Below are 7,500 nucleotides of genomic sequence, written 5' to 3'. Positions count from 1 at the left end.
TTTGGGCATTTTTTGCCCGGATATGCCCAAGTATGCCCCGATAGGCCCGTTACGCCCCGGTATGAACGCGTATGCCCGGATAGACTCGGTATGCCTTGGGATACATGCGTATGCCCCGATAGGCTTGGTACGCCCCGATATGCGCACGTGTGCCCCAGTAGGGCTCGGTATGCCCCGGTATGTACGCGTGTGCCCCGATAGGCCCGGTATGCCCCGATATGCACACGTGTGCCCCAATAGGGGTCGGTATGCCCCGGTAGGTACGCGTGTGCCCCGTAATGCACGTTTCGCAGATCTCCCCGCATGTCCCGCCCCTATATGTAATACTTACTTACTTACTTACTTTCTTTCTTGCTTGCTTGCTTGCTTGCAATGGTTGGGAGTGCCCGGCATGCCCCGCTGCAGAGACCAAGGGCGCAATGACTTGGCACCGCGGATGCCGGGACTCCGGCACTTCCCGTGGCACTGATGGTTGGTTCCAAAGACAAAAGGCCGTGCAAGGCCACCACACCGCGGATGATTTTGCTCGTGCTGGCGCCGTTGTGTGGCCAAAGAACATGCGCGAATGCTCGTGTCGGAAGGGTTGGTGTCCTGGCCCCGCGGGTGTCACGAATGCTCGGTTGCGAAGACCATGGGACCAGAGCCATGGCACGTCGGATGATGGCTCCAGCTGGCGCCCCGGCACTTTCTGTGGCATTGATGCTCGGTTTCAAAGACAAACGTGCGCAGGGCCAGGGGACCGCGGATGACTGCTCGTGCTGGCCCCGTTGGGCGGCATTGATGGTCGGTTGCAAAGAAAATGCGCGATTGCTCGTGTCGGGGCCCGGCAAGCCAAGGCCAAGCGAGCCATGGCACGTCGGATGATGGCTCCAGCTGGCGCCCCGGCACTTTCTGTGGCATTGATGCTCGGTTTCAAAGACAAACGTGCGCAGGGCCAGGGGACCGCGGATGACTGCTCGTGCTGGCCCCGTTGGGCGGCATTGATGGTCGGTTGCAAAGAAAATGCGCGATTGCTCGTGTCGGGGCCTGGCAAGCCAAGGCCAAGCGAGCCATGGCAACGCGGATGATGGCTCGCTAGTGCTGGCGCCGTGCACAGTGGCCTCGCACACTCGCCCTGCACGCTTCCCTTGCACGCAGCCTTGCACACTAGCCTCGCATGCGAGCCTTGCACCCTAGCCATGCAAACTAGCCTTGCACGGTAGCCATGCACACAAGCCGTGCACATTAGCCATGCGCACAAGCCCCGCACACTAGCCTTGCGCACAACCCTTGCACACAAGCCATGCACTCGAGCAATGCACACAAGCCTTGCACTCAAGCAATGCACACAAGCCCTGGACACTAGCCTTGCACACGGGCCTGGCACACAAGCCTTGGGCACTAGCCTTGCGCACTAGCGTTCCACATGAGCCTTGCACACTAGCCTTGGACACTAGCCTTGCACACAGGCCTTGCACACTAGGCATGCTTGGGCGAGCTGATCCCGCATCAAGTCGACGGGTCTAGGCATTCTTGGGCGCAGATCCCGCATCGTCTCGTCGCGTCTGGGCGCAAACACGTCGCGTCTCGTTGCGTCTTCAGAAGTCGTCGCTAACAGCACCTTTGGTTGCCACTGGTGGTTAGGCTGGTTGGTTGCGCAAACCCTATAGGAGGGTGGCATGCTGGTGGGCGTTTTTGCCCGGATAGGCACTAGAATGTGCAGATTTTGGGCGTTTTTGCCTGGATAGGCTAAGGAATGGGCATGCTTTGGGCGTTTTTGCCCGGATAGGCACCGGAATGCTTGGCCTTGGCTTGTCCTAGCAAGGCATTGCTGGGTTGGGCTCCCTTGGCCTTTTGGGCGCCTTGGACGATGTCTTGCGAAGACCATGGGCACAAGGCCATGGCATATGGTGAGGAAAGGACCACGGTTGCCAAGGTTAGGCACCGGAATGCTTGGCCTTGGCTTGCCAAAGCAGGGCATTGCTGGGTTGGGCTCCCTTGGCCTTCCGGGCGCCTTGGACACTGTCTTGGGAAGACCATGGGCACAAGGCCATGGCATATGGTGGGGAATGGACCACGGTTGCCAAGGCTAGGCATATAGAGAGGAATTGCATTTTTGCCCGGATAGGCACCGGAATGCTTGGCCTTGGCTTGCCATAGCAGGGCATTGCTGGGTTGGGCTCCCTTGGCCTTCCGGGGGCCTTGGACGCTGTCTTGGGAAGACCATGGGCACAAGGCCATGGCATATAGTGAGGAATGGACCACGGTTGGCAAGGCTAGGCATATAGAGAGGAATGGACCACGGTTGCCAAGGTTGCGCAAGTTTTGGGCATTTTTTGCCCGGATATGCCCAAGTATGCCCCGATAGGCCCGTTACGCCCCGGTATGAACGCGTATGCCCGGATAGACTCGGTATGCCTTGGGATACATGCGTATGCCCCGATAGGCTTGGTACGCCCCGATATGCGCACGTGTGCCCCAGTAGGGCTCGGTATGCCCCGGTATGTACGTGTGTGCCCCGATAGGCCCGGTATGCCCCGATATGCACACGTGTGCCCCAATAGGGGTCGGTATGCCCCGGTAGGTACGCGTGTGCCCCGTAATGCACGTTTCGCAGATCTCCCCGCATGTCCCGCCCCTATATGTAATACTTACTTACTTACTTACTTTCTTTCTTGCTTGCTTGCTTGCTTGCAATGGTTGGGAGTGCCCGGCATGCCCCGCTGCAGAGACCAAGGGCGCAATGACTTGGCACCGCGGATGCCGGGACTCCGGCACTTCCCGTGGCACTGATGGTTGGTTCCAAAGACAAAAGGCCGTGCAAGGCTACCGCACCGCGGATGATTTTGCTCGTGCTGGCGCCGTTGTGTGGCCAAAGAACATGCGCGAATGCTCGTGTCGGAAGGGTTGGTGTCCTGGCCCCGCGGGTGTCACGAATGCTCGGTTGCGAAGACCATGGGACCAGAGCCATGGCACGTCGGATGATGGCTCCAGCTGGCGCCCCGGCACTTTCTGTGGCATTGATGCTCGGTTTCAAAGACAAACGTGCGCAGGGCCAGGGGACCGCGGATGACTGCTCGTGCTGGCCCCGTTGGGCGGCATTGATGGTCGGTTGCAAAGAAAATGCGCGATTGCTCGTGTCGGGGCCCGGCAAGCCAAGGCCAAGCGAGCCATGGCACGTCGGATGATGGCTCCAGCTGGCGCCCCGGCACTTTCTGTGGCATTGATGCTCGGTTTCAAAGACAAACGTGCGCAGGGCCAGGGGACCGCGGATGACTGCTCGTGCTGGCCCCGTTGGGCGGCATTGATGGTCGGTTGCAAAGAAAATGCGCGATTGCTCGTGTCGGGGCCTGGCAAGCCAAGGCCAAGCGAGCCATGGCAACGCGGATGATGGCTCGCTAGTGCTGGCGCCGTGCACAGTGGCCTCGCACACTCGCCCTGCACGCTTCCCTTGCACGCAGCCTTGCACACTAGCCTCGCATGCGAGCCTTGCACCCTAGCCATGCAAACTAGCCTTGCACGGTAGCCATGCACACAAGCCGTGCACATTAGCCATGCGCACAAGCCCCGCACACTAGCCTTGCGCACAACCCTTGCACACAAGCCATGCACTCGAGCAATGCACACAAGCCTTGCACTCAAGCAATGCACACAAGCCCTGGACACTAGCCTTGCACACGGGCCTGGCACACAAGCCTTGGGCACTAGCCTTGCGCACTAGCGTTCCACATGAGCCTTGCACACTAGCCTTGGACACTAGCCTTGCACACAGGCCTTGCACACTAGGCATGCTTGGGCGAGCTGATCCCGCATCAAGTCGACGGGTCTAGGCATTCTTGGGCGCAGATCCCGCATCGTCTCGTCGCGTCTGGGCGCAAACACGTCGCGTCTCGTTGCGTCTTCAGAAGTCGTCGCTAACAGCACCTTTGGTTGCCACTGGTGGTTAGGCTGGTTGGTTGCGCAAACCCTATAGGAGGGTGGCATGCTGGTGGGCGTTTTTGCCCGGATAGGCACTAGAATGTGCAGATTTTGGGCGTTTTTGCCTGGATAGGCTAAGGAATGGGCATGCTTTGGGCGTTTTTGCCCGGATAGGCACCGGAATGCTTGGCCTTGGCTTGTCCTAGCAAGGCATTGCTGGGTTGGGCTCCCTTGGCCTTTTGGGCGCCTTGGACGATGTCTTGCGAAGACCATGGGCACAAGGCCATGGCATATGGTGAGGAAAGGACCACGGTTGCCAAGGTTAGGCACCGGAATGCTTGGCCTTGGCTTGCCAAAGCAGGGCATTGCTGGGTTGGGCTCCCTTGGCCTTCCGGGCGCCTTGGACACTGTCTTGGGAAGACCATGGGCACAAGGCCATGGCATATGGTGGGGAATGGACCACGGTTGCCAAGGCTAGGCATATAGAGAGGAATTGCATTTTTGCCCGGATAGGCACCGGAATGCTTGGCCTTGGCTTGCCATAGCAGGGCATTGCTGGGTTGGGCTCCCTTGGCCTTCCGGGGGCCTTGGACGCTGTCTTGGGAAGACCATGGGCACAAGGCCATGGCATATAGTGAGGAATGGACCACGGTTGGCAAGGCTAGGCATATAGAGAGGAATGGACCACGGTTGCCAAGGTTGCGCAAGTTTTGGGCATTTTTTGCCCGGATATGCCCAAGTATGCCCCGATAGGCCCGTTACGCCCCGGTATGAACGCGTATGCCCGGATAGACTCGGTATGCCTTGGGATACATGCGTATGCCCCGATAGGCTTGGTACGCCCCGATATGCGCACGTGTGCCCCAGTAGGGCTCGGTATGCCCCGGTATGTACGCGTGTGCCCCGATAGGCCCGGTATGCCCCGATATGCACACGTGTGCCCCAATAGGGGTCGGTATGCCCCGGTAGGTACGCGTGTGCCCCGTAATGCACGTTTCGCAGATCTCCCCGCATGTCCCGCCCCTATATGTAATACTTACTTACTTACTTACTTTCTTTCTTGCTTGCTTGCTTGCTTGCAATGGTTGGGAGTGCCCGGCATGCCCCGCTGCAGAGACCAAGGGCGCAATGACTTGGCACCGCGGATGCCGGGACTCCGGCACTTCCCGTGGCACTGATGGTTGGTTCCAAAGACAAAAGGCCGTGCAAGGCCACCGCACCGCGGATGATTTTGCTCGTGCTGGCGCCGTTGTGTGGCCAAAGAACATGCGCGAATGCTCGTGTCGGAAGGGTTGGTGTCCTGGCCCCGCGGGTGTCACGAATGCTCGGTTGCGAAGACCATGGGACCAGAGCCATGGCACGTCGGATGATGGCTCCAGCTGGCGCCCCGGCACTTTCTGTGGCATTGATGCTCGGTTTCAAAGACAAACGTGCGCAGGGCCAGGGGACCGCGGATGACTGCTCGTGCTGGCCCCGTTGGGCGGCATTGATGGTCGGTTGCAAAGAAAATGCGCGATTGCTCGTGTCGGGGCCCGGCAAGCCAAGGCCAAGCGAGCCATGGCACGTCGGATGATGGCTCCAGCTGGCGCCCCGGCACTTTCTGTGGCATTGATGCTCGGTTTCAAAGACAAACGTGCGCAGGGCCAGGGGACCGCGGATGACTGCTCGTGCTGGCCCCGTTGGGCGGCATTGATGGTCGGTTGCAAAGAAAATGCGCGATTGCTCGTGTCGGGGCCTGGCAAGCCAAGGCCAAGCGAGCCATGGCAACGCGGATGATGGCTCGCTAGTGCTGGCGCCGTGCACAGTGGCCTCGCACACTCGCCCTGCACGCTTCCCTTGCACGCAGCCTTGCACACTAGCCTCGCATGCGAGCCTTGCACCCTAGCCATGCAAACTAGCCTTGCACGGTAGCCATGCACACAAGCCGTGCACATTAGCCATGCGCACAAGCCCCGCACACTAGCCTTGCGCACAACCCTTGCACACAAGCCATGCACTCGAGCAATGCACACAAGCCTTGCACTCAAGCAATGCACACAAGCCCTGGACACTAGCCTTGCACACGGGCCTGGCACACAAGCCTTGGGCACTAGCCTTGCGCACTAGCGTTCCACATGAGCCTTGCACACTAGCCTTGGACACTAGCCTTGCACACAGGCCTTGCACACTAGGCATGCTTGGGCGAGCTGATCCCGCATCAAGTCGACGGGTCTAGGCATTCTTGGGCGCAGATCCCGCATCGTCTCGTCGCGTCTGGGCGCAAACACGTCGCGTCTCGTTGCGTCTTCAGAAGTCGTCGCTAACAGCACCTTTGGTTGCCACTGGTGGTTAGGCTGGTTGGTTGCGCAAACCCTATAGGAGGGTGGCATGCTGGTGGGCGTTTTTGCCCGGATAGGCACTAGAATGTGCAGATTTTGGGCGTTTTTGCCTGGATAGGCTAAGGAATGGGCATGCTTTGGGCGTTTTTGCCCGGATAGGCACCGGAATGCTTGGCCTTGGCTTGTCCTAGCAAGGCATTGCTGGGTTGGGCTCCCTTGGCCTTTTGGGCGCCTTGGACGATGTCTTGCGAAGACCATGGGCACAAGGCCATGGCATATGGTGAGGAAAGGACCACGGTTGCCAAGGTTAGGCACCGGAATGCTTGGCCTTGGCTTGCCAAAGCAGGGCATTGCTGGGTTGGGCTCCCTTGGCCTTCCGGGCGCCTTGGACACTGTCTTGGGAAGACCATGGGCACAAGGCCATGGCATATGGTGGGGAATGGACCACGGTTGCCAAGGCTAGGCATATAGAGAGGAATTGCATTTTTGCCCGGATAGGCACCGGAATGCTTGGCCTTGGCTTGCCATAGCAGGGCATTGCTGGGTTGGGCTCCCTTGGCCTTCCGGGGGCCTTGGACGCTGTCTTGGGAAGACCATGGGCACAAGGCCATGGCATATAGTGAGGAATGGACCACGGTTGGCAAGGCTAGGCATATAGAGAGGAATGGACCACGGTTGCCAAGGTTGCGCAAGTTTTGGGCATTTTTTGCCCGGATATGCCCAAGTATGCCCCGATAGGCCCGTTACGCCCCGGTATGAACGCGTATGCCCGGATAGACTCGGTATGCCTTGGGATACATGCGTATGCCCCGATAGGCTTGGTACGCCCCGATATGCGCACGTGTGCCCCAGTAGGGCTCGGTATGCCCCGGTATGTACGCGTGTGCCCCGATAGGCCCGGTATGCCCCGATATGCACACGTGTGCCCCAATAGGGGTCGGTATGCCCCGGTAGGTACGCGTGTGCCCCGTAATGCACGTTTCGCAGATCTCCCCGCATGTCCCGCCCCTATATGTAATACTTACTTACTTACTTACTTTCTTTCTTGCTTGCTTGCTTGCTTGCAATGGTTGGGAGTGCCCGGCATGCCCCGCTGCAGAGACCAAGGGCGCAATGACTTGGCACCGCGGATGCCGGGACTCCGGCACTTCCCTTGGCACTGATGGTTGGTTCCAAAGACAAAAGGCCGTGCAAGGCCACCGCACCGCGGATGATTTTGCTCGTGCTGGCGCCGTTGTGTGGCCAAAGAACATGCGCGAATGCTCGTGTCGGAAGGGTTGGTGTC

Source organism: Tasmannia lanceolata, unplaced genomic scaffold (assembly GCF_043159265.1).
Source record: "Tasmannia lanceolata isolate RefF3 unplaced genomic scaffold, GAP_Taslan_0.1 ptg000119l, whole genome shotgun sequence".
In the NCBI taxonomy this organism is placed as follows: domain Eukaryota; kingdom Viridiplantae; phylum Streptophyta; class Magnoliopsida; order Canellales; family Winteraceae; genus Tasmannia; species Tasmannia lanceolata.
Note: the sequence above shows the minus strand (reverse complement) of the source record.